The 14,737-nt window shown below is 47.9% G+C and overlaps 1 protein-coding gene across 3 annotated transcripts in view; it reads right to left on the reverse strand.

The window, feature by feature from the left end:
* Cacng2 (calcium voltage-gated channel auxiliary subunit gamma 2) overlaps positions 1-14,737 on the reverse strand; it is a 126,307-nt gene that overhangs the window by 33,321 nt on the left and 78,249 nt on the right. The gene's annotated exons all lie outside the window — the stretch shown is intronic.

Genomic DNA, 14,737 nt, shown 5'->3' on the forward strand with positions numbered 1-14,737 from the left:
TCTAAGAGGTGTGGAAGAGAAGGTTTTCACAGTGGCTGGGAATCCGTGTCTCTATTTATCTGCGAGCCTGATTTGAGAAGCCCTCCCCAATCCTCATAGCCCGGAGCTGCTTCTCCCTCCTTTCGTGTCTGCTTTTACCTTCAAGATTTCTGATCTAGTGATTAATCCCAGGCAGCCCGGGGACAGCTTTTGGATTCCTGTCTTATCTTGTTATTTCAAAGTTCACGTGTCATTTCCCTAATACAACCACATCAAGGACGGAGACTGGACTCCACACTCTATTCCTTCTCAGTGGGTTTGGGAGATTCTCTAATGCGTGTTAAACCCCCCGCTGGGCCAATACTTCATATAGAACCTGACTTGATGGTCGCATCAGCCCTCAGATTATGAATGAGTCCACTCTCCAGGTGAGGGATGGTAGGCTTGGAGAGACTGACAAATGCTAGCTGGTAGGCTTGGAGAGACTGACAAATGCTAGCTCCTGTTTTTAATAGAATCAGGGCCCACACCATGGGGAACACCAGGGCATGGAGCCATACATGAGGCACTTAACCCCTCAAGAGGCTTTGCTTCCTTACTGTAAAGTGGAATATTAATATGACCTGCCTTCGTTTATTGTAAGGACTAATAAAGGGAATATTCATGCAAACAGATCTCTCAGTGGACCCAAACCATACTCTCTATATCAAGAATGGTAGGTCTTGCTGAATCTAGAAAAAAAAAAAAAAAGACATGAATTTAAGTCACAGGGTCTCCATGTGATTAAAAAAATCCACACCAGTCAGCCAGGCATGGTGACACATGCTTTTAGTCCAAGCATTGGGGAAGTAGAGACAGAAAGATCACTGTGAGTTCAAGGCCAGCTTGGTTTACAAATCAAGTTCTAGGACAGCCAAGACTACATGGAGAAACCCTGTCTTGAAAATCAAACCAAAACCAACCAACCAACCAACCGACTAACCAGCCAACCAACCAACCAAACAATCAACTAACCAACTAAATAACTAACTAATGAACTATTCAACCAACCAATCAACCAACCATCTAGATTGGCCATCTTGGCAGAAGAAAGGCTGCTTCCCCCGAAGAGCTCATGATGTCTTTAATGTTGCCCTCCCCTATTTCTCCCACAGCCATTTATAAAAGTGGGTCTTTTATAAGTATCATTGGTAAAAACTAGTCCTCCAGAAGCTCATGCTCCTTGGGGCAAGTGCAAGAGTCTAGAGACAAAGAGTAAGGTTTACTCTTTTATTATTGATTCAAGAGCTGGTTAAGTGTACATTGGCCACCCTCTCCAAACCAGGCACCAGGCTAGGGACAGAGCTAAGACAAGAAATGGAGACTCTTCACTCCACAGGCTTCATTGTCTGGGATGAGGAGAAAGAGGAGGACTCAGAGAGCTTTGGTTCCAGAACGAGCCCTGTCCAGACAGGAGGAGGATAGACCTCACAGAAGAAAGGGGTTCCTGAGGCAGGGATGTGCCGCTGAAGAAGTATGATGCTGATTCAGAGAGCCCAGGAGGGCTGAGCTGGTTGTGTTGGTCACTGTAAGTGTGTGGGAGAGATGGAGACAGGTTCTCAGGGCAGCAGCACCCCCAACCTCTGCCACCTTTGCTCAGGAAGCCTGATCTCTGGGAAGGGGTGCCCTGCCACTGCCTCTGGCCTGCGCTTTGCTTGTGATAAAGACTGTTTACATTTCTGTCACTTAAAACAATGTGGTGTTGTAACACTCTGGAATCTGAAGATAAACGTTTAATAAAAGGATTTAATTTGATATGATGGTAAAACTTAATTAGATCCACAATGCACAGAGGGCCTGGCAAGCCCTTCAATTAGGAGCAACTTAAGGGTCTTGTGTGTGGGGATCTGCAAGGCTGTCAAGAGGCTGTGGGGGCTGGGATGATGGCTCTCAGTTGGAGGTCTGCCCTCTGCTGATTCTGGATCAAGGGCACTGCTTTTTGGTCATCCTGTCCATAGGTAGGGAGGGTCCTGGCGCATTCTGTGCTTGCAAATCTGCAGCTCTAGCTTTGGGCTGCTGCATGTGATCTCAGAACGATGTCCATGAACTTGACCTACTTGAGACTCAAGACCATGACCCCAGGTCAGGTGAAGACTCCTCAGAGGCCAACTTTGAACAGAAGAACTGCCTATAAGTCCACTTGGCCCTGAGCCCAGGGACGCTGAAGGGCAAAGCTGCTGGAGACAGGTTAACAAATACATTTGTGACTCTGGCTAGGACTGACATTCCGCTGATATGTACTGATATTACACCGAGTGATGGGTATGGTTTGACAAAGGCGTGAAGTTGTCCAGACACCCCAAGATTCCCTTCTTCTCTCTGAGTCAGCTTAGTTTACCCTTCTTCGGGAACCTTTTTGACCTCCCCATCAACGAAAAGACAGGGAATGGATTTTCAGCACCTTGGTCAGTGCCCATATTCCCTGGGAGGGAGTGCAGGGCACACATTCACCCAGGATGTGACAACTGTGAAATCCATCAACTTTTGCACCAATTTCAGCTTGTAAAATTGACATCAGCCCAGGTGGCAAGAAAATACACATCTTGGAGGATGAACTTGGGGTGAGAACCTCTGGAATCAGGCATCTCAGAGCAGCTTCCTAAAAGCTGTATTGAGGGTCCTATGATCAATGTATTGATGGTCCTATTCATACACCTATGTCAAAATGCTGTAAAATTTCAGATATACATATGAGGTGGGAGGCTCAAGAGTGGCATCAGTAGCATTTCAGGTCCAGACTGAAGCAACCCACGTTCAAGCACCAGTAAGATGTTTTAAATGGTCCGAGAACACAGCATCTAAAACAGTAATAGCTGTGGGAACCAGACTGTCTGGGGCCACAACTGAATCCATCTACTTGCTCGCTATGCCCTTGTACAAGAAATGTCATTCTCCAGTGCCTTGCTTTTCTTATCTTGGGAATGAGATGTTTGGCTTAGGCAGACGGGCTCTTAATCTGCTTCACTCTGCCTCCTGAATTTAGGGCTTACAGGCACATATCAGCATGCCTGGCATGGGGTTTGGGTCTTAAATATGTTTCAAACACCATCTGTTGAAGGCTTGGTCATAGCCTGAAGTGGCTGGAACTTTAGGAGATAGAGTCTTGTAGGAGCAAGTGAGGTCATTGGGGCTGGCCCTTAAAGGAGATGTTGGAGTAAAAGCCTCTCTTAAATATGTATCCTTGCCAAGGAGACATTAAGTCATAATTCTTCCTTTCTCTCTCTTTGCTTCTTGGTCACCACAAAGTGGATGACTTCTATCTACGTAACGCTATGGATGATGCTCTGCCTCACCGTGGACCAAATAATAACGTATCCAAGCAACCATGGAGTGAAGCCTTTGAACAATGGGCCAATCTCCCCCCTCTCTCTTTCTTCCTGTCTTTCTTTCAAACAGTCTATTTTTGTCCTAGCTGTGGAAATCAGACTAACATGAGTATCTCCTGGGCTGTTGGAAGGCTACATGAGCCAGTACTTTGTAAGTATAAGTAACTTAGAAGAATGTCTTATGTGTAGTAGGAGCTCATGTTATCAATAAATATACCATTGTATACAAAGTGACTGGCACATAGTAGGTGCTTAATAAATGGTGGCAACCATAACCACATTGAAATGAACTTCCACTGCTTTCAGAAAGAACCCTCACCTTCATGGGTTTCTTACTAGGGTTCTTGACCCTTATCACCTGAGATCACTGAGAACCCCCTAAGACTCCCCATTTTTGGAGGGTAGAGGGGTGACTCATAGTGATCTTTCTCTCCATATCCCTCCCAAAGGCCAGCACCTGGCTGATTATTGCAGTAACTGGCTTCTTCATCACAAGAATATACGTGCAAAGAATGTCTCCCTGGTCTTTCTTAACTTTTGTCTCCCAAACAAATCACCTTTGCAACCTGGCTGACAGTGCTGCCACACAGTAGGTATCTCATAGTTTCTTGTCTCAAAACTAACATGGAAATGCAGACAGAGCACAACGTCTGCAAAGGCTCATTCCATTATGGACACTTTGTGTATGTATGTGAGCATGCACAGATGGGTGTAGGTGTGTGTATGAGTGTGAATGAGTGTGCACACATGCATTTCTGTGTGTGTGTCTGTGTGGGTATGTATGTGTGTTTTCCACCTCATGAGGCTCCATTCCTTGGATTATCCATTGATAAACACTGCACTAAACGAGCTTTGGGTTTTACACCTGTAGCTTAGCCCAGTGCAGAGGCCATTGAAACGGAGGGCTCTCAGGTTTGCAACACCTGTTTTTGCCTTAGGTATCAGTGCCAGAGGCATTTTTACATGTGTCCTTATTTCCAGCCTGTGCCTGTTTCTGCTATCAGTTGACCTGTATGACTAACTGGCATGGCACCTTCTCCTGCCTTCTTCACTGAGTGCCTGGGACCTGATGTTACCTGCTTCTTTCTGCTCATTCTCACGACTTTGTAAGCTCTCATCTCCTGGTGCCTGTGGCATTCTCTGTCACTCAACACTCCAGGCTCTAATTCTCACCCATGTATGGAGGACCCTGCCATCAGTATATCCAACATAGTCTGTCTGTAGACACCCTGCAGATGTGTCTGTTTCTCTGTGGGCCTGCCTCCTATTGGCTCTCTGAACAAACCCCGCCTCTGTCTGGCCTGTTTCCCAGTCTGCAGACCTGGGAGTTGCCCTTGGTTTCCACCTCATTGGCCCTGCTTCCTCTGCTTCCAGGTCTCAACACACCCTGCGCTTACCACACTGTGGTCCAGACCATGTGAAGTTTTCTTTGCACTGCTGTAGCAGCTTCGTGCCTCCTGGCCAACTTTCCCCATGCCCACAGCAATCACTTATCACAGAAGGGGACCTCTGAGCTACTGCTCCCCCCATCCCCAGATGCCAACCCGGTTCCTCAGTTTGCTAAACCCCTCAGCACCCATCAGCACCTGAACATCATTGTGATCTTCAGAGTTAGAGCGCTAACCATTATACAATGGGTCCCTGCTTTGTTCTTCAGAAGCCACAAGCTGCTCTGAGCCCCACAGTCCACCCCTCTCTCCTGCCTCTGGCATTTCCTCTGTGCTTCTCCTATGGTCTTCCTCCCACTTCTTCCTGCTCACCCTCTGGATGTCCCGGCCCGTGTCTTCCTGTTCATCTGATACAAGCTTCTCATCCCTAAGACTGTTAGTCCCACTGTCTCCCACAGCTGCCCACTAGTGAAAACCTCTTCCCCTGACTGCAATGTCCTGTCACCCCATTGCCTTGCCCAGCTCCTCTACTGAGGCTTAAGTCCCTGGTAAGCTGCTGTCAGTTATTAGACAGGAGGCAGCCAGCCTGCTCTCTCCTGGTCACACCTCAGTTGCTGTCAGCTCATTTGCAGAGCTAAAAGAGGGCTCAGGAAGCAGCAAGTGGTGGTAACTGCTGGATTTTATGGAGCCAGTGAAAGGCTGGTGGACAGAGGATATCACCCCTATTGGATGAAATGCACTTGGGGCTTCTGTGTCTTACACTGACCCATTTGACTGTGGCCTGTGTTCCTGCTGTGAGCTGGAACTGGCTGCACTGAGCCCCAGCCGGAGCTGCAGGGAACAAGGCATGGGACTCTGGAGGCAGAGCCACTTCCTTCTCCAGTATCCCTTGTCCTGTCCCACCTCTCCATTAGTGTTAGATGAACAAGGGCGTGGCACCTGGCACGTTGACTCAGTTTACCTCCTGTCTTCCTCTAGGTCTGGAGGAAGGCCTGCCTTGGATTGGGGACCACATGAGTTCTGTTTACAGAACAGTGAGTTCTAGACCAGCCTGGGCTGTAGAGTGATACCTTGTCTCAAATACAGAAGAATAAGAGAAGGAAGGAGGGGAAGGAGGGGAAGGAGGGGAAGGAGGATTTGGAGGAGGAGGAAGAAGAGGAAGAGGAGCACCTGACCAAGTGCTTTGTAACTACCTGGGGGATGAGTCAATCGGATGGATTCATTTTAAAGCTAGACCCACTGCAGTCTATAAGGCTCTATCTGATTGGTCAGAAAGATGAGTGTATGCATGAGGTTTACAGAGGTTGGCAAGACTCATACAGAGAAGACATGTGAGCTAACCTATGTATTGGCACCTGGTATAGACAGTTTGAGTATATAACAGCACTGTGTCTGCAGAGGTGTGTTTATTTCAGTCTGCAATGGCTGACACACTCTGTCCCCGACTCCCATGCAATCTCTCTCATCCACACTGGCTTTGCCCTTAAATTACCAAATAGGCTTCAACCACAGGGGGTTGGCACTGGGTTTCCTTTGCCTTGTAGCACACAGCTGTCTTCCACGACTTCACTGAGATCTCTAATCAAACATCATCTGGTTGGGCTGGCGAGATGGTTCAGTAGGCAAAGTTACCTGCTGCCCTATGCTTGATTTCCTGGAGCCACATGTTGGAAGGAGAGGACGGACTCCTGCAAGTTGTCCTCTGACCTCCACATGCACACTCATGTATGAGCATGCACACAGACAGACAGACAGACAGACACATGCATACACATATATACACACTTGCACATACACACTAAATAAACAAATAAATGTTAAAAACTCTGGTCATCTATAGGATTATATCCACTGTTGGTATTTTTATTTAAATTGGTTGACCAGGTAAAGGTTAGCACTCTGAAAAATATCTCCTGACCATCTTCCTCTGTTCTTTCAGCTGGGTTTGCTGCCATCATCATCATCATCATCATCATCATCATCATCATCATCATCATCATCATCATCATCACCACCACCACCACCACCACCACCACCATCACCACCATCATCATCTCATCATCTCCCCTCCTTCCTTCTCTTCTTCTTTCTATATTTGAGACAAGGTGTCACTCTATAGCCCAGGCTGGTCTGGAACTCACTATTTAGCACAGGCTGACCTTGAACTTCTGGCAGTCCTCCTGCCTCAGCTTCCTGAGTGCTGGGATTATAAACTCATTTTCTCCTAGCCACTCATTACCCACTGCGCTTCAGTCAAATTTTTGTTGATGTGTTTGCTATTCTCCACATAGCCCTCAGACTGTAAACACTCAGGGCAGGGACAGTCACAACCTCCACATCCACACTATGCTGGGCTCATAGCTGACCCAGGAAATACTTGTGGAACATACGAGTTAATCTGTTGGATTAACTCTGGTTTACCTCTTGTGTTTCAAAGGAAAAAAAAATGTCACAATCATGCTATTTAAAACAAGGAACCCCTTGAGGTGCTGCAGGGCTGAATTTTAAGGTGTGAAACCATTTATATTCGTTCCCTTGTTTGCTCCTCCCCACTTCATATCCTGTCGGTGGAGCCCCCACATCCATTCTTTCAAACCTAGGACTAGAAGAATAAAAGATCTTCAAGTTTGGTTTCTCCAGAGTGACAACATCCCTGAGTGGCATAACCTCTGGGTACCAGCAAGAATAAGGAGGTAGGCAAGGGATTCTTCTCCTATAATGGAGGGAGGGTCAGGGAGATCGTCAGATACACTTAAAAAGTGCCCGGCCCACGGGAGAGCTGTATCCATGCTCTCGAGTCTGTTCAGTGTGGAGCATCGATGGAAACCCTCCTCCCTGAAGATTCTACCTCTGTCTTTCAGATGCCTTTCCCAGGCAGATGGGTTTTAGATAAGACTGACTATGTTAAATATCTGTCTTTCTCGGTAGAGATTATCCCAGGAAGGCTGCTGCACATTCTCTGGGGCTGGCAATTTACTGGATTCTGCCTTCTCCACTTAATTTGGGGAATGTGTCTCCCTATGAGAATGTAGGACTCAGGGGACTGGAAAGAGTCTGACCAGGAAGGGTCTGGACAAAAAACTTTTACGGTTTGTCCTTTCTTGTTGCTATCTGTGATTCATCCAAGTTAACTTTTTCTTTACAGTGTGAGGCAGGGATTCAGGTTCACCATGTTTCCATGGAGATACCCAGCTGCCCCAGCACCATCCTGCTCTCTTGATTGGTACTTTTGCTTCACTTGGCCCAACTGTCCCAGCACTTCTTATCAGCTCACAGACTTCCTATACTCTTCAAGGCATCCCCCAACAAATTTATTATTCACCTATTCTACACATTCACTTTCTATAATGTGTCAAGTGTGGGAACTGGGATCTAGGAGGGGGTAAGGGAGATAGAGTCACCAACCTGGGGAAACAGACTCTGGAGAGGAACATTGAAGTGCAAATCCACTGCGTTGCATAGCAGCAAGTGTTTTTATACAGTCTTTGGACCAATGGGGAGTTAACAGGAACTCTGGAGTGGCCAACCATCTCACTGTCACCATAGGAAAGTGCCCAGCTGCCAGCACCCAAGGGGACTTCCGTAAAGATGGGGGACAGCCACCTCCCTGTTCCGGGTTCCACTACTTTGTGAGGATCCTCTGCTTTGTGTCACGAGGTATGCAGAGGACATGGTTACTGACAGAGTGCCATGGAAGCTTCCATCGCCGTCCACCAGGCCCCACCTAGGGGCTGTAGAACCCAGATCAAATATTGTGTTTGGCACTGGGCATGTCAGGTGCTGAGAGAGTTGAGAGGGAGTCAGAGGCCACTCCTGTCCTCAAAAAGGGGGAAGCAGAGTCATGGAAGAAGAAAGAGGAGCTTTCCAGTGATGTGTAAATAGACTGTAACCAACAGAATCCTTTCTGAAAAAAACTTATGCACTGGGAACCTCAGAGGTACCTAGGGACTTGAAAAACAGAGGACACGGGGCCAGGAATCTTGTCATTTCTCCATATCTCCAACTTGCAGAACATTGGTATATTTGGTACACTTTATATCATATGTCTCTAGATGGTTGGGCATCCCTTGGGGACCAGGACAGATGCTTGCTTTCAAAAACTCCACTTCAGAGCTCAGCGCAGGGTTGGAAGCTGGGTCGGTGCTCCATGTCTGCTAACCCATGGCGGGTGGAATGGTGACAGCAATCTGTTTTCTAGTCACCCCAGAGATGTTAGAACTCAGCTGTTTGCTCAGAGGCGGAGCACACATCCAGTTCTGGAGGCCCTCAGACTTAGTGCCATCTTGGCCTTGTCCCACGACAGCTAGTTCACACTGAACCTGCTTCCAAAGCTTCTTGGGCTTCAGCTTCCTCATCTGAAAAGGATATGTCAACCTACCGACCTCATGGCTTTGCTTAGAAGATAAAAGGAAGAAATCACAGAAACTCCCTGTTCCCTGCAGCCAGTAAGTGTTCAGCAGGACCTTGGTTTCTTTTGCCCACCGGGACTTTGAAAGGCAGCCTCGCATGATAGAATAGCCAGCCACGGGGTGACGTATCATACGGACTGAGCATGGACATGTCACCTCTGTGCTTTGATTATCTGGGTCTGTGTTCTTGTCTGTAGAGTGGGGTAATTGCTCCTGCTTTTGAGGAATTTGGGGAAGGAAGATTCATTGAGACCATTGATGTCGAGCCCCTCCCATGTCCTAGGAGCCAGTAATGGCTGCTATCAATCTCACCCTGAATAGCTGCCTGCTGAGTATGAACTAGGGTTGGGCGAGGTCCATCTGGCCATAGTAGCTGATCAATAATCAGGCAGTGAATGACTATCTGATTTTGTGTGGCCACATGTCATCTGAGGTGGAGGTGGAGGACAAGGCAGGAAGGGACGGCAAGGGAGATGTGAGTGGTGTGCCAGTGTCACCGGTGGCTCGAGGAGAGGTTCCAGGCCTCTGGGTCCCAGACACTGCCTGCCTCTCCCCTGTAACTTTGCCCCCCCCCTGAGTCATGATGGAACTGACCTCCCCTTTCTTCCCAACTATGAGCATCTGCCATATGGCCATGTCTTCAGCTGGACCGGAACTGGGTGAAGCCCAGAGGCAAGTGGCCAAGTGTGCCTGTGGGGGCCCTCGGAGACAGCTGCTCCCGTGTCACAGCCTGGCTGCAGTGGCTGCCCCAACCGGCTGCCAGGACATCCTGCTGCCTTCTTACCAAAGACTGGCTCCTCCCTTCCCAGAGACAGGTGGCCACTGAAGGGACTGAGGGACCCTCCAACTCTTCCCTTACTGCTGGCAACACACACACAGGCTGCACACAGGCTTGCTCAACCCCAGGCTCAACAGACCAGAGAGAAAATCTAGACTGAGGAGGGAGTTTCTGGTGCACAGTGTGGCCTGTGGCCTGCCCTTGAGAGGAAGGAGAGAGCACAGGGGCATGCAGTGAGGCAACATGAGAGAAAGGGGCGGGAGTGGGCAGCCAGTGATGCCCAGCCCCTTCATGTTGCTTTTTAGAAAATACTCTTTTTTTTTTTTTTTTAAATAGACAAGGTTTCTCTGTGTAGCCTCAACTATCCTAGAACTTGCTCTGTAGACCAGGCTAGCCTCAAACTCACAGAGATCTGCTCTGCCTCCTGAGAACTAGGATGAAAGGCATGCACCACCACAGCCCAGCAAAAATATTTTCTTAAAAATTGCATTTGTTTTTATTGTATGTGTATGAGTGTTTTTGCCTGCATGTATGTCTGTGCACCGTGTGCATGCCATGCCTGTGGAGGCCAGAAGAGGGCGTCAGATGCCCTGGAACCATTGCAGATGGTTGTGAACCACCATGTGTGTGCTGGGAATCGGACTTGTGTCTTGACCACTGAGTCCTCTCTCTACTCCCTAAAAGACCTTCTCAAGTCCACACAGTCAATGTGGGAAGCCAGGTCATCTCTCCTATCCAGATGGGGAAAACAAGGTCCAGAACGGAGAAGGGATGACCCAAGATCACAAAGTATGTAGGTACCAGAGGTGGGGCATACACTCCACTGCGCTGGGGACCCAATTTCATAGTCCTTCCCCTGCATTAAATTCTGTGTGGAGCCCTGTGTGCATGTGTGTATGTGAGTATGTATGTACATGTGTGTACATATGTGTGTGCATGTGTGTGTGTGTGCATGTGTACCCATGTGTGTATGTATGTATACATGTGTGTGCATGTGTGTGTGTGCATGTGCGTGGTGTGTGTACCCATGTGTGTATGCATGTATACATGTATGTGTGTGCATGTGGTGTGTGTATATGCATGTGTGTATGCATATGTGTATGTGTGCATGTGGTGTGTGTATACATGTGTATGCATGTAATGTGTATGTGTGTGAACATGTCTGTACATGTGGTATGTGTGTGCATGCATGTGTGTATGTGTGTGCACGTGTGTGTGTGTGTTAAGTGGAGGCAAATACTTATGGCTCTGAAGGCTGACAATTTTTGATGCTTAAAATGCAGAACTAAGGCTAGGTGTGAACTCCTCCTGCTTAGGATTCCAGCTCTTATACAATTGTAATGTATATAAATATAAATGAAATTTCACAGAGATTCATGGTCACAACCTTACCAGAACTCAAATGTTAGGCACTGATAGGGTCAGTGGAGGATGCCGCTGGCCTGGAGCCATGTTGGAATTTGCTGGGTCTCGGCCCACATGGACTCCCTGCTGGTGCTGTTTCTGGACCTGTGTTTTCATTCAAGACCCTTACAGAATCATGTACCCTTCACGGATGGTGGCCCATCAGGTCCATAATTAGACTCACGAGCTGGTAAAAAGCAAGGAAGTGCACTCCCCTCTCCATGATACTGCTTCTGTGATTGCAAACCAAAGCCTGTTTGTGAGATGAGAGAACATGCTCTATTTTAAGTTTGACTTTTCTTTAAGAAGAATTGTTGGTTCGGTTTTTTAAATTATATGTAAGTGTGTATATGTGTGTGTTTTCGTGGGCACATGCATGTGAGGGCAGTTTGACTTTTCTTTAAGAAGAATTGTTGGTTCGGTTTTTTAAATTATATGTAAGTGTGTATATGTGTGTGTTTTCGTGGGGCAGTGTTCATGGAAGCCAGAAGAGGAGATTCCCTGAGCTGGAGTCGTAGGTGATTGTGGGTGCTGGGAACTACACTTGGGACCTCTGTAGGAGCAGTGCACACTCCTACCACCGAGCCATCTTAGAGTCTGACTTTTCATTACCACAGACTGCAAGAGAGAAGTTTGCACTCTCCCCTCCCTCTCGCTCTTTCTCTCTCCCTCTCCTCTTCTCCTTCTCTCTCTCCCTCCCCTCCTCTTCCTCCCTCCCACCTCTCTGTGTGTATGTATACATGTGATTGTGTATGTAAGGTTGTACATACACATATATGCACCCATGTGTGGAAGCCAGAGAACGACCTCAGGTGTTATTCCTCAGGGCATCCTCCACTTTGTTTTTTGAGACAGGATCTCTCACTAGCTGGAGATCATTAAGCAGGCTAAGCTGGCAAGCACGACCCAGGGACCCCAGTACTGAGATTTTAAGCCTTCACCACGATGCCCCAGTTTTTATGTGGGTTCTGGAGCCCGAGCTCTGGTTTGTGCTTGGCCTGGAGGCACGTTACCAAAGAGCCCTCGCTCTGATTCTAACTTTAGTTTTCCTAAGAAGATTCCAGTCTGAGTGAGGACTGTTTGTCTGAATGTTGGGTGTACATGCCACTTGCATGGCAGCCAGGCGCACTTAATTAAATGCTGTCATCAGGGTCACTGGTTTGTGTGAACACAAAGACACACTTCGGCATCAAAGCGGTTCGCTTGTGTGGGATTGGACGGCCCTTTGCAGTTTTTGCCTATGTGGATTTTTGAGAGATTATCTTCACGTAGAAACGTCAGGCTGTGCTCAGCCACAGCACCAGGGTGCAGGGTCAGAGGACAACTGATGGACAGTCCTGCCTCTGTGACTTCCCTGGGGTTTAGGCTGAGCTGACCAATGGAGCCTGTAATTGCACGTTCAACATTGCTCTTTCCAATCTGCAGCAGGGTGGTTCTGTGAAGCAGTCCTTGACTGCCACGAGGGCTTAGGACAGCATGTCCTCTGGGATGCGATGGACTGACTGTCACCTAGGTGACAGCAAAGCCATACACTATAGTAGATCTTGCAGTGGGGACAGGGATCCCTTTATCTGATTCATTTTGTGAAAAAAAAAAAAAAAAAAAAAAAAAAAAAAAAAAAAAAAAAAAAAGGACCCTATGGCTTATGGCTTCTTTCTTTTTCTTTCAGATAAAGTTGCCATGTAGGAAGTCACTTCTGTACCTGTCTGTCAGGTCACTTGTCTTATAATCGAGTGACATATTTGGGAGCACTAGCATTGTAGTAAGACTCTGCATATTGCAATTCCTCAATAATGCTCATTGGCTGTGTGACCTTGGGCAAATTACTTAACCTCTCTGTACCTCTTTTTAAAGAAGTGTTTCTTTTATTATTCACGTATTTTAAATATATATAATAATGGCTTCCATGATGACATCTTCATACATGTACGTAATGTATCATGATAATATTACCTCAAACCTGTCCCCTTTGTTTCTTCCTACTCATGTTTATCCTTTCCTAGTCCCCAACTTGATCCCCTTCTGTTTTCACACCTTTTCTCCTTCTCCCTCCTCCCTTCTCCCTCCTCCCTCCTCCTTCCTTCCTCCTTCTTCCCTCCTCCTTCTTTCCTTCTCCTTCCTCCCTCCCTCCTCCTCCCTACTCCTTTCTCCCTCCTCCTTCTCTGCCATCAGTATGTTCAACATAGACAGGTCTTTCCTCTGATCTCATGGTGCTCTGGCTGTCTCCCATAGTAGCAACCTGCAGATGTGTCTGTTTCTCTGTGGGCCTGCCTTCTATTGGCTCTCTGAACAAACCCCGCCTCTGTCTGGCCTGTTTCCCAGTCTGCAGACCTGGGAGTTGCCCTTGGTTTCCACCTCATTGGCCCTGCTTCCTCTGCTCCCAGGTCTCAGCACACCCTGCGCTTACCACACTGTGGTCCAGACCATGTGAAGTTTTCTTTGCACTGCTGTAGCAGCTTCGTGCCTCCTGGCCAACTTTCCCCATGCCCACAGCAATCACTTATCACAGAAGGGGACCTCTGAGCTACTGCTCCCCCCCCCATCCCCAGATGCCAACCCTGTTCCTCCAGGACAGTTTGCTAAACCCCTCAGCACCCATCAGCACCTGAACATCACTGTGATCTTCAGAGTTAGAGCGCTAACCATTATACAATGGGTCCCTGCTTTGTTCTTCAGAAGCCACAAGCTGCTCTGAACCCCATAGTCCACCCCTCTCTCCTGCCTCTGGCATTTCCTCTGTGCTTCTCCTATGGTCTTCCTCCCACTTCTTCCTGCTCACCCTCTGGATGTCCCGGCCCGTGTCTTCCTGTTCATCTGATACAAGCTTCTCATCCCTAAGACTGTTAGTCCCACTGTCTCCCACAGCTGCCCACTAGTGAAAACCTCTTCCCCTGACTGCAATGTCCTGTCACCCCATTAACTTATTGCCAAAGTTGCTGATGCCAATTTTACAGACTGAATCTGGGGTGAAATCGACAGATATTACCATTGTCACATCCTGGGCAAATGTGTCTTTGTATCCTTCACCCAATATTGAGGCTTTCAAAGATCACTTTGCTGATGCCAGCAGCATCCCCCAGGTAGCTAAAAGGCACCTGAACGGTGATGGGGCTGCACTGTGAACAGAACTCAAGTGGCCCCTAGTCCAAGGCAGGCCTTCCTCTAGACCTAGAGGAAGATGAGGTAAACTGAGTCAACGTGCCAGGTGTCACGCCCTTGTTCACTTAGCACTAATGGAGAGGTGGTGTCCAAGGGTGGACAAGGGAGGCTGGAGAAGGAAGTGGCTCTGCCTCCAGAGTCCTATGCCTTGTTCCCTGCAGCTCCGGCTGGGGCTCAGTGCAGCCAGTTCCAGCTCACAGCAGGAACACAGGCCACAGACAAATGGGTCAGTGCAAGACACAGAAGCCCCAAGTG

This window comes from Arvicanthis niloticus, chromosome 13 (assembly GCF_011762505.2).
Source record: "Arvicanthis niloticus isolate mArvNil1 chromosome 13, mArvNil1.pat.X, whole genome shotgun sequence".
In the NCBI taxonomy this organism is placed as follows: Eukaryota; Metazoa; Chordata; class Mammalia; order Rodentia; family Muridae; genus Arvicanthis; species Arvicanthis niloticus.